Source organism: Oncorhynchus masou, unplaced genomic scaffold, assembly GCF_036934945.1.
Source record: "Oncorhynchus masou masou isolate Uvic2021 unplaced genomic scaffold, UVic_Omas_1.1 unplaced_scaffold_1856, whole genome shotgun sequence".
NCBI classification, from domain to species: Eukaryota; Metazoa; Chordata; class Actinopteri; order Salmoniformes; family Salmonidae; genus Oncorhynchus; species Oncorhynchus masou.
This window is the reverse complement of record NW_027008364.1, coordinates 78,748-91,450: the sequence shown is the minus strand read 5'-3', so window position 1 is coordinate 91,450 and position 12,703 is coordinate 78,748. Positions and strand designations below refer to the sequence as shown.

Here is a 12,703-nt window from a genome sequence, read left to right as displayed (position 1 = left end):
ACACACACACACACACACACACACACACACACACACACACACACACACACACACACACACACACACACACACATTAAACTCATTGAAATACATGAAGAGGGTTGTATCTTGAGATTTGAGGGTAACAGATACCATGGCAGCTAAACCTATGTGTGGCTACATTACTACATCACAGGGCTGAACATTAATCTACATAGTATCTAGGCTGGTCCCAGATCTGTCATTACTACATTACAGGGTTGAACATTATGCTACATAACATCTAACCTGGTCTCAGATCTGTCATTACTACATTACAGGGATGAACATTATGCTACATAACATCTAGCCTTGTCCCTGATCTGTTTGTGCTCCTGCCAACCCCATTGGTCATTGTCAAGCCATGTGACAATGAGTGGTGAGGGGTTGGCATGACAGCACAAACAGACTGGCGCTCACATCAAATCCAGGATGGAGAACAACTCGGTTACTGACAGGTACAAACCTCCATCTCCTTCTTGATATTTACAAAACATATCCAATTTTTACAACTAGAAGCCTTTAAAAACACAGAAAAGCTATACAATATACATTTTACAAACCATACTGACTTTAGGTTGCATTGCCTTTAGCATGGAACAGCATCTATGAACAAATTAAGATTAGCTGTTTAAGAAAACATGACTTAACATTCATCGAATGGAGAATGAATAGTTTGAGAACCTTCACAGTAAACTTCCAGACTCATTATCATTTAGGTGAAGATGTCCTACCATCAGCTCAGTGTCATTTAGGTGAAGATGGCCTACCATCAGCTCATTATCATTTAGGTGAAGATGTCCTACCATCAGCTCAGTGTCATTTAGGTGAAGATGTCCTACCATCAGCTCAGTGTCATTCAGGTGAAGATGTCCTACCATTATCTTAGTGTCATTTAGGTGAAGATGTCCTACCATCAGCTCAGTGTCATTTAGGTGAAGATGGTCTACCATTATCTCAGTGTCATTTAGGTGAAGATGTCCTACCATCAGCTCAGTGTCATTTAGGTGAAGATGTCTACCATCAGCTCAGTATCATTTAGGTGAAGATGTCCTACCATCAGCTCAGTGTCATTTAGGTGAAGATGTCCTACCATCAGCTCAGTGTCATTTAGGTGAAGATGTCCTACCATCAGCTCAGTGTCATTTAGGTGAAGATGTCCTACCATCAGCTCATTATCATTTAGGTGAAGATGTCCTACCATCAGCTCAGTATCATTTAGGTGAAGATGTCCTACCATCAGCTCAGTGTCATTTAGGTGAAGATGTCCTACCATTATCTCAGTGTCATTTAGGTGAAGATGTCCTACCATCAGCTCAGTATCATTTAGTGATCTAGTGGAGGAGGTGCTGAGTGATCCAGTATTGTGATCTAGTGGAGGAGGTGCTGAGTGATCCAGTATTGTGATCTAGTGGAGGAGGTGCTGAGTGATCCAGTATTGTGATCTAGTGAAGGAGGTGCTGAGTGATCCAGTATTGTGATCTAGTGGAGGAGGTGTTGAGTGATCCAGTATTGTGATCTAGTGGAGGAGGTGCTGAGTGATCCAGTATTGTGATCTAGTGGAGGAGGTGCTGAGTGATCCAGTATTGTGATCTAGTGGAGGAGGTGCTGAGTGATCCAGTATTGTGATCTAGTGGAGGAGGTGCTGAGTGATCCAGTATTGTGATCTAGTGGAGGAGGTGCTGAGTGATCCAGTATTGTGATCTAGTGGAGGAGGTGCTGAGTGATCCAGTATTGTGATCTAGTGGAGGAGGTGCTGAGTGATCCAGTATTGTAATCCAGGTGATGATCTTATCTGCCCCCATTCCATACCCATGTCATCATACCAACATGACAAACACATTTTCCTGTAGCATGATGATGAAACAGTGCCCTTACACACTAACTGTATTCATCATGCTTCACGTCAAGGTTTGGTTTACAGATCATTTCCCCACATTTCCAATTTGATGCATCCATTTATCCATTTGAAGGGATGAGGGTGGTGAGACAGCTAACCAGTTGAAGGGATGAGGGTGGTGAGACAGCGAACTATTTGAAGGGATGAGGGTGGTGAGACAGCGAACTATTTGAAGGGATGAGGGTGGTGAGACAGCGAACTATTTGAAGGGATGAGGGTGGTGAGACAACGAACCATTTGAAGGGATGAGGGTGGTGAGACAGCGAACCATTTGAAGGGATGAGGGTGGTGAGACAGCGAACCATTTGAAGGGATGAGGGTGGTGAGACAGCGAACTATTTCAAGGGATGAGGGTGGTGAGACAGCAAACTATTTGAAGGGATGAGGGTGGTGAGACAGCGAACCATTTGAAGGGATGAGGGTGGTGAGACAGCGAACCATTTGAAGGGATGAGGGTGGTGAGACAGCGATCCATTTGAAGGGATGAGGGTGGTTAGACAGCGAACCATTTGAAGGGATGAGGGTGGTGAGACAGCGAACCATTTGAAGGGATGAGGGTGGTTAGACAGCGAACCATTTGAAGGGATGAGGGTGGTTAGACAGCGAACCATTTGAAGGGATGAGGGTGGTGAGACAGCGATCCATTTGAAGGGATGAGGGTGGTGAGACAGCGAACCATTTGAAGGGATGAGGGTGGTGAGACAGCGAACCATTTGAAGGGATGAGGGTGGTGAGACAGCGAACCATTTGAAGGGATGAGGGTGGTGAGACAGCGAACCATTTGAAGGGATGAGGGTGGTGAGACAGCGAACCATTTGAAGGGATGAGGGTGGTGAGACAGCGAACCATTTGAAGGGATGAGGGTGGTGAGACAGCGAACCATTTGAAGGGATGAGGGTGGTGAGACAGCGAACCATTTGAAGGGATGAGGGTGGTTAGACAACCATTTGAAGGGATGAGGGTGGTGAGACAGCGAACCATTTGAAGGGATGAGGGTGGTGAGACAGCGAACCATTTGAAGGGATGAGGGTGGTTAGACATTGAACCATTTGAAGGGATGAGGGTGGTGAGACAGCGAACCATTTGAATGGATGAGGGTGGTGAGACAGTGAACCATTTGAAGGGATGAGGGTGGTGAGACAGCAAACTATTTGAAGGGATGAGGGTGGTGAGACAGCGAACCATTTGAAGAGATGAGGGTGGTGAGACAGCGAACCATTTGAAGGGATGAGGGTGGTGAGACAGCGAACCATTTGAAGGGATGAGGGTGGTGAGACAGCGAACCATTTGAAGGGATGAGGGTGGTGAGACAGCAAACTATTTGAAGGGATGAGGGTGGTGAGACAGCGAACCATTTGAAGGGATGAGGGTGGTGAGACAGCGAACCATTTGAAGGGATGAGGGTGGTGAGACAGCGAACCATTTGAAGGGATGAGGGTGGTTAGACAGCGATCCATTTGAAGGGATGAGGGTGGTGAGACAGTGAACCATTTGAAGGGATGAGGGTGGTTAGACAGCGAACCATTTGAAGGGATGAGGGTGGTTAGACAGCGAACCATTTGAAGGGATGAGGGTGGTGAGACAGCGATCCATTTGAAGGGATAAGGGTGGTGAGACAGCGATCCATTTGAATGGATGAGGGTGGTGAGACAGTGAACCATTTGAAGGGATGAGGGTGGTGAGACAGCGATCCATTTGAAGGGATGAGGGTCGTGGGACAGCGAACCATTTGAAGGGATGAGGGTGGTGGGACAGCGAACCATTTGAAGGGATGAGGGTGGTGAGACAGGATCGCTGAGTATCTGGGTTGTTCAAAATACATGTTTTTTCTCAAAATTGCCTCCTTTTACATCGACTCTGAATCCCCGCTATTGTCATTTTTGGGTGTCGGTGCAGGTAGTTACAGGATTATAAACCCTTTCAGAGGCCGTGGTCACGTCCCATTTGGCTCCATATTCCCTACATAGTGCACTCCTTTCAACCAGGGCCCATTGGGCTCTAGTCAAAAGTAGTGCACTATATAGGGAATAGGGTGCCATTTGGGACGTGATCCCAGAAGTCCTTGGGCTGCTCAGATGAAAGCAGTACCAGCCCCTCACTCCCTTTCCCTCTCTGTTCGTCCACACTGCGGGAGCACCTGACCATGAGGCTAATCTGATGCAGCGTGTCCAAACAGACAGGAGAAACAAGTTGGTGAGCAGAAGCATGACAAACGTGCCCATACTGTCAGTGTCATTGAGTTCTGCATTTTCACCATCATAAAGCCGGTGTTTAGAGCTGGAAGGTGTCTTGGTCAGCATATTCCGGTACGGTATCCTTTGGGAACGGTTGATTTTGCCGTCTATATCGAATACAAACCAGCCACAATGTCTTATATTCTCCTCAGCTCAAATGTGAAGTCTGTGGGTTTCTGTGATATACATGATCTGATACCGTAGGGTTTTACAGGAGACCTTTAATAGCGTTGTTTTAGAACAGATTCCACAAGTAGTGAATCTCCATACTGAACCATAAGGCTGCTACAGCCAAGCTCCCTCATAAGACTCCAACTCCCAGCATTCCACATGGTCCAGTCTACTTCCTCCTCTTGAGATGAGTTGCTGTACTGCACAGTAGAGTAGAAAAACAACGTCATAAAACAGTCATATCAACTGAACAGTCACAATGATACGAAATTATTCTCCTGTTGGTTGACAGGGACAGTTCAACCTCCGCCCCCACTGGTGATTGAGAAGAACGTGCATGGTTCGGACCTTGAGAGGACACACCCAGTTCAAAGGTCTGCCCGGTCGTCAACACAGCTCCCCCTCACTGTAGCAAAGCACACACTCAATAGAGGAGAGGAGAGGAAACGGTGAAGGGTCTGGGGTGCAGGAGTGTTTCCAAATTCCCATAGAGAAGAGAGTTGGGGGGGGGGTCCTGTCTCAACTGTGGTGCATATAGTTCCTGCAAGGTGAGTCGGGGTGGAAGGGGTGGTCGTATTTGCCCAGGGGTGCAGGGTAGTAGGTGGTGGTGTAAGCGTTATTCTGGGGGAGAGAGGGGAGGGGCGAGAGGGACGAGGGGAAGAAGTTGCAGCTCTCGTCCGGGAGAAGGTTGTTCTTGTTCAGCGTCTGTGGAAGACAGAAGGGAACAGAACAGGGGGTGATCAGTAGGTGCAACATGGGAGAAAACGTTTCTAAAGGCAGGAGGTGCTACCTGATCTCGTCCAATGAGAAAGCTCATTTTTGTTTCCAGTTCCACTTCCCTGCAACGCCCTACTGTACCACCCACTAACAGAATCTCTCTCCTCGCCTCCTTCTCAAAACCCATTGGTGAAGAAGGTCAAGGGGCGGGACCTCTGGCTTTGGGTTTTGAGACAGAGGCGAGGACACAAGGAGTATGCAATTGAGATTCTCTTACCATACAGTTACATCATACTGTATCTTCACACACAGACCCGATCAATCACACAGAGATAGTATAATACATAAAACTGTATCAACAAGTAGACACGATCAATCACACACAGATGGACTACCGATCCCTCTAGGGGGTCTCAGATAGACAAACCATGGTGGTAATCGCTGGTAACCATGGCGAGAGGAAGACACAGGAAGGACATGAGGGATGGTTTGTGTGTGTGTGTGTGTGTGTGTGTGTGTGTATGAGGAGACAGCCAAAGAGCAGACGTTAGTTAATTAATTCAAGTAATGGCTCGATTAATCAAACACAGCTGTGTGAGTCTCGCCCTCCTTTCTGATAGGTTAACAGGCTAATGAACACATTAATAAAGAGTGGGAGGAAAACAGACGGTATATCACTGGGACATCACAAGGGCAGGAAGGACGGACGGACACTGTCTCTCTGCCATTCTACCAAAGAGCAAAATAGGCACAATCAGACAAGCAAGGACTACAATGACCTGACCATTTGAGGTCTGATATTTGGTATTTGAAGCAGACCTATGTTCAAATAATATTTACTTTCTTTCAAATTCTTCATCTGTGCTTGATTGGGCTCGCCTGATGCAGGTCTGAAACCCCACCCATCTGGCACTCCAGGCAGGCTTATTTAAAAGCATTTGAAAGAAAACCAATGTTATCTATCTGAACCTGCAGGCCTGACTCTGCCCTAAGGATTGTTCCATTCCCTGTGTGTAAGTGTGTGTGTGTGGGGGGGGTAGAAAGAGTGGAATACTCCACCTTGAACTCCATGGGGGTGTACTTCTCGTTCTTTGGCGTCGTGTTGCCCTTATAGCTGAGGTGGTTGGGCGTGGTGGGGTGGATGACGGCTGACTCCTGGGAGGGCTTGTGGAGTCGTTGGCAGTAGGCGTAGACCAGGACCGACAGCCCCACCGCTGCAAAGAAACACAACGCTCCCATGGCCATCAGGTGGAACAGAGAGAAGGCTGGTGGGAGGAGAGAGAAAGGGACAGAGTTTGAATATCATTGGTATTATTTACTACATCATCATTGATTTAATATGTTCCAATATGTCTGTTTTGGCAATGTAGTCTTGTTCCCTAAAAATTGTGAGTTCAAACCTGTTTTGAAGGCTAAGTGCAGCTAAGCTAGTGATCAGACCTGGTTTCAAATACTATTTGAAATCAGTTAAAATGCCTTATCTGTGCTTAATTGAGCTTTCCTGGCTAAATGGAACATTTCTAAAAGTGTGAACCCTGGTCTTGGAAAGATTACAAATAGTATTTGAACCCAGGTCTACTCGCAACATTGCAATAGCTCCATAATGTTTTTGTCATGAGAGGATCCGCTCAAAAGACCAAGAATCATACTGAAACTAAAGCCTTGTTCACACTGCACGCCTTGAGACTCAAATTAGTTCTTCAAATCTGTTTTGGAATACTGAGTGTCCAAACAGCAAGTTACAAGTGACCAAATCAGATTTGTGTGTGTTCAGACAGCAGTCATTTGCTGACGTTGCTATGCTAGTTGTCATAGTAACGACGGATGTGTGCGCGGTGGTGTAGCCTGATTGGTGGTGCTCGTGCTTCCTATCACTCAGAAGTTATCTAGCAAGCTAAGGTGACAGCAATGCCTCCCTGTTGTTTTGAATGTTCAAATTCATAGAGGAAGAACACTTTTTTTAAAACCTCAAAGGATAACATGATCCAACTTTTAAAACTAATCCTTTTCGGCTAGCCACAGCAGTCAGCTAGCTAGCCACAGCCGTCAGCTCAGCTAGCTAGCAGCAGTCAGCCAGCTAGCCACAGCCGTCAGCTAGCTAGCTGTTTAGCTTTCTAGCACATTCAGTAAATTGTTCTTAAATTAACAAGCTAATTAGCTTCCACATGGTCTTGTCAAAACTGTCAACCCACTAGTTAGTAAGCAACAATATTTACCAAATAAATCAAATTTGACCGTTCAGACAGAAGTTGCACAGCCAGGAATCAGATTTGCATCTGATTGCAAACCACCTACAAAGGTGGTTTGAAATATGTCTTGAAATATCTGATTCCATTTACTTTTTGGCTGTTCAGACTGCAGGAAAAATAACAGATTCGGACCAGATGTGGATTTTTTTAAATTTGAATCACTTCAAACTGCCAATGTGAACAAGGCTTTAGTCAATCAGATCTGCTTGAGCCTACATCCACATAGTGGTTGTTTTGACAGTGTCAGATTTGGAACTGTGTTAGAGCTGTCAGATCCACAAGCGGCTCCTGGCATCATTCCTAAAGCAGACATTGCCATTGGCTGAACAGTGTCGCATTAAGAGAAATCCCTTGCAGCCTTGTTTAGAAGTTTTAACACTGGAATGTGAGATGTCATCTACACCTTGATTAGGCTGATAGAAATCCTCATTATTTTTGTTTATTGATTTTTGATTTGAGAGCAATTTTTCTATACATTCTACACTTTGTCATTGTGAACTTGTAATGCGAGTGGGACGGGGTGTGGCTTCTGGACAATGACCAATAGCAGCTGCTCCCTGATTTGACAGCTCCAACACAGTTACATCTCCGACACCGCCAAAATATCAGCTGCGGGTATTTGATATTGCCCGTTAACGCTATATCTGATTGGATGTAGGCCTAAAGCTTTTAGGAATGATAGCATTGTGTGTAATCAGGGTGGCGATGGTTCATTTGTGATGCAACAGGAGTGGGACGGGCGTAAAACAAGTGGAGATGGGAAAAGGGGGTGGCGAGAGTCACGCTCCATGTCCTTGGGGTCCCTGTAACCCCCCACTGGGATGGGGGAGGGGAATCTCGTAAGTCACTTACCCCCACAGCGCTGATCGTTATCCTGTCCAGGCAGAACGACTGCGGAGAAAAATATAGAGAGAGAAAAATAGATAGAAGAAGAGGAAAGAAATGGGGAGGAACCGAGAGAGAAACAGACTGTTACTGCAATGCACAATTCAACCAGCCAATAGAGTCAAAGCTCCCCACAATCACAGAGTACCATTTTCTGCAGCAAAACCAACCAAGCACTGCCCATAAAGTGATGGTCAGCTGGCTACTTAGCAGTGTGTTCTAAATGTTGGGGACTGACCTGGCACCTCGGGGGGCTGGCAGGGCCTGCTCGCGGTGGCATTGCCCTGACACAGGCTGGGGTCTGCCTCCCGTTCCCCACACTCCCTGCTGCGATGCTGCAGCCCCTCCTCGTCACACTCCCCCCCACTCTGACCACAGCAGCCAGCCACCTGGAGGAACAGCAGATGAGGAGTGGAGGGGGTTGGAGGAGAGAGAGGAGAGGGTGGACGGAGAGAAGAGAGGATGATGAGTTGTGGTACCACTATAAGTCAAAGCAAAGCCACAGTAAACTCAGCATAGCAGCTACATAACCTTAACATGACTTATACACCATCATTTAAATTAAATGAGTTACTTTGAATGCTGAACATTTTTAAAACAATATTTGTATGAACGAATGCCGCAAATATGTGTACCTGTGCAGGATATGATTGAATGTTGTGTATCTGTGTATGACTTAGTGCTGCATATCTGTCATCTGTGAATCTGTACATTCTGCATACCTTCACAGGTGTGTGTGTTGCACAGGGCCTCTTCAGTGTGCAGGCCGATGCAGATGTCACCTCCGTTGGTGGGGGCAGGGTTGCTACAGGTGCGGGTACGCTGGTAGTGCCCACCTCCACAGTTGGCGGAGCAGTGAGACCATGACGCCCAGCACGTCCAGGTTCCTTTTACTGGACACACACACACACACACACACACACACACACACACACACACAGAGGCACCAAACTTTTATAGAAAGTATAAACAGTTTATTTCCTGTAGTCCTTCACAGTCAGTATACAGGTTGAAAAGGGCTGATTTGGACACTGATAAGCACCTACATTGGAACACAGTGGCTGTAAAGTAACATGTTATACAGCTCTGGCTCTGCACTTCACAGCTCTGTATGGGTTTCGACTGACAGACGACAACAAGAAGTTGTCCCCCATCCCTCCAGGTAATTAGGCAACTTTTTCACATTTGTTGTTGTCTGAGTGAGGGGAATGCTTTAAATTACAAGGACGCGATGTATTTTGAAAGAGGATACGTTGAGAATTATAATAAATACCACTTTGACATCATACAAGCTAGCCAAACACCAGTGAGTCCAAATGCGCACTTCACATTTCCATATCATAAAACTCATGTCATATAGTGTCAACGTTTATGATCACTATGTTGACGTACAGTTAGTTACAAGATGACATGGCGTTATACCCTGGGTTGTCCTGAACAGAATGAGCCTATGTTAGTTATGAGATGACATGGTGTTATACCCTGGGTTGTCCTGAACAGAATGAGTCTATGTTAGTTATGAGATGACATGGTGTTATACCCTGGGTTGTCCTGAACAGAATGAGTCTATGTTAGTTATGAGATGACATGGCGTTATACCCTGGGTTGTCCTGAACAGAATGAGCCTATGTTAGTTATGAGATGGCGTTATACCCTGGGTTGTCCTGAACAGAATGAGTCTATGTTAGTTATGAGATGACATGGCGTTATACCCTGGGTTGTCCTGAACAGAATGAGTCTATGTTAGTTATGACATGGTGTTATACCCTGGGTTGTCCTGAACAGAATGAGTCTATGTTATGACATGGCGTTATACCCTGGGTTGTCATGAACAGAATGAGTCTATGTTAGTTATGAGATGACATGGCGTTATACCCTGGGTTGTCCTGAACAGAATGAGCCTATGTTAGTTATGAGATGACATGGTGTTATACCCTGGGTTGTCCTGAACAGAATGAGTCTATGTTAGTTATGAGATGACATGGCGTTATACCCTGGGTTGTCCTGAACAGAATGAGCCTATGTTAGTTATGAGATGACATGGTGTTATACCCTGGGTTGTCCTGAACAGAATGAGTCTATGTTAGTTATGAGATGACATGGTGTTATACCCTGGGTTGTCCTGAACAGAATGAGTCTATGTTAGTTATGAGATGACATGGTGTTATACCCTGGGTTGTCCTGAACAGAATGAGTCTATGTTAGTTATGAGATGGTGTTATACCCTGGGTTGTCCTGAACAGAATGAGTCTATGTTAGTTATGACATGGCGTTATACCCTGGGTTGTCCTGAACAGAATGAGTCTATGTTAGTTATGAGATGACATGGCGTTATACCCTGGGTTGTCCTGAACAGAATGAGTCTATGTTAGTTATGAGATGACATGGTGTTATACCCTGGGTTGTCCTGAACAGAATGAGTCTGTTAGTTATGAGATGACATGGCGTTATACCCTGGGTTGTCCTGAACAGAATGAGCCTGTTAGTTATGAGATGACATGGCGTTATACCCTGGGTTGTCCTGAACAGAATGAGTCTATGTTAGTTATGAGATGGTGTTATACCCTGGGTTGTCCTGAACAGAATGAGCCTATGTTAGTTATGACATGGTGTTATACCCTGGGTTGTCCTGAACAGAATGAGCCTGTTAGTTATGAGATGACATGGCGTTATACCCTGGGTTGTCCTGAACAGAATGAGTCTATGTTAGTTATGAGATGGCGTTATACCCTGGGTTGTCCTGAACAGAATGAGTCTATGTTAGTTATGAGATGACATGGCGTTATACCCTGGGTTGTCCTGAACAGAATGAGTCTATGTTAGTTATGAGATGACATGGCGTTATACCCTGGGTGGTCCTGAACAGAATGAGTCTATGTTAGTTATGAGATGACATGGCGTTATACCCTGGGTTGTCCTGAACAGAATGAGTCTATGTTAGTTATGAGATGACATGGCGTTATACCCTGGGTTGTCCTGAACAGAATGAGTCTATGTTAGTTATGAGATGACATGGTGTTATACCTTGGGTTGTCCTGAACAGAATGAGTCTATGTTAGTTATGAGATGACATGGCGTTATACCCTGGGTTGTCCTGAACAGAATGAGTCTATGTTAGTTATGAGATGACATGGTGTTATACCCTGGGTTGTCCTGAACAGAATGAGTCTATGTTAGTTATGAGATGACATGGCGTTATACCCTGGGTTGTCCTGAACAGAATGAGTCTATGTTAGTTATGAGATGACATGGCGTTATACCCTGGGTTGTCCTGAACAGAATGAGCCTATGTTAGTTATGAGATGACATGGCGTTATACCCTGGGTTGTCCTGAACAGAATGAGCCTATGTTAGTTATGAGATGACATGGCGTTATACCCTGGGTTGTCCTGAACAGAATGAGTCTATGTTAGTTATGAGATGACATGGCGTTATACCCTGGGTTGTCCTGAACAGAATGAGTCTATGTTAGTTATGAGATGACATGGTGTTATACCCTGGGTTGTCCTGAACAGAATGAGTCTATGTTAGTTATGAGATGACATGGTGTTATACCCTGGGTTGTCCTGAACAGAATGAGCCTATGTTAGTTATGAGATGACATGGTGTTATACCCTGGGTTGTCCTGAACAGAATGAGTCTATGTTAGTTATGAGATGGCGTTATACCCTGGGTTGTCCTGAACAGAATGAGCCTATGTTAGTTATGAGATGACATGGCGTTATACCCTGGGTTGTCCTGAACAGAATGAGTCTATGTTAGTTATGACATGGCGTTATACCCTGTTGTCCTGAACAGAATGAGTCTATGTTAGTTATGAGATGACATGGTGTTATACCCTGGGTTGTCCTGAACAGAATGAGTCTATGTTAGTTACAAGATGACATGGCGTTATACCCTGGGTTGTCCTGAACAGAATGAGTCTATGTTAGTTATGAGATGACATGGCGTTATACCCTGGGTTGTCCTGAACAGAATGAGTCTATGTTAGTTATGAGATGACATGGTGTTATACCCTGGGTTGTCCTGAACAGAATGAGTCTATGTTAGTTATGAGATGACATGGCGTTATACCCTGGGTTGTCCTGAACAGAATGAGTCTATGTTAGTTATGAGATGACATGGCGTTATACCCTGGGTTGTCCTGAACAGAATGAGTCTATGTTAGTTATGAGATGACATGGCGTTATACCCTGGGTTGTCCTGAACAGAATGAGTCTATGTTAGTTATGAGATGACATGGTGTTATACCCTGGGTTGTCCTGAACAGAATGAGTCTATGTTAGTTATGAGATGACATGGAGTTATACCCTGGGTTGTCCTGAACAGAATGAGTCTGTTAGTTATGAGATGACATGGCGTTATACCCTGGGTTGTCCTGAACAGAATGAGTCTATGTTAGTTATGAGATAACATGGCGTTATACCCTGGGTTGTCCTGAACAGAATGAGTCTATGTTAGTTATGAGATGGCGTTATACCTGGGTTGTCCTGAACAGAATGAGTCTATGTTAGTTATGAGATGAAATG

General features: G+C 45.2%; 1 pseudogene; it reads right to left on the bottom strand.

The window, feature by feature from the left end:
• Positions 1-3,521: 3,521 nt before the first annotated feature.
• Positions 3,522-12,703, bottom strand: part of LOC135532456 (semaphorin-5B-like) — a 49,859-nt pseudogene continuing 40,677 nt past the window's right edge.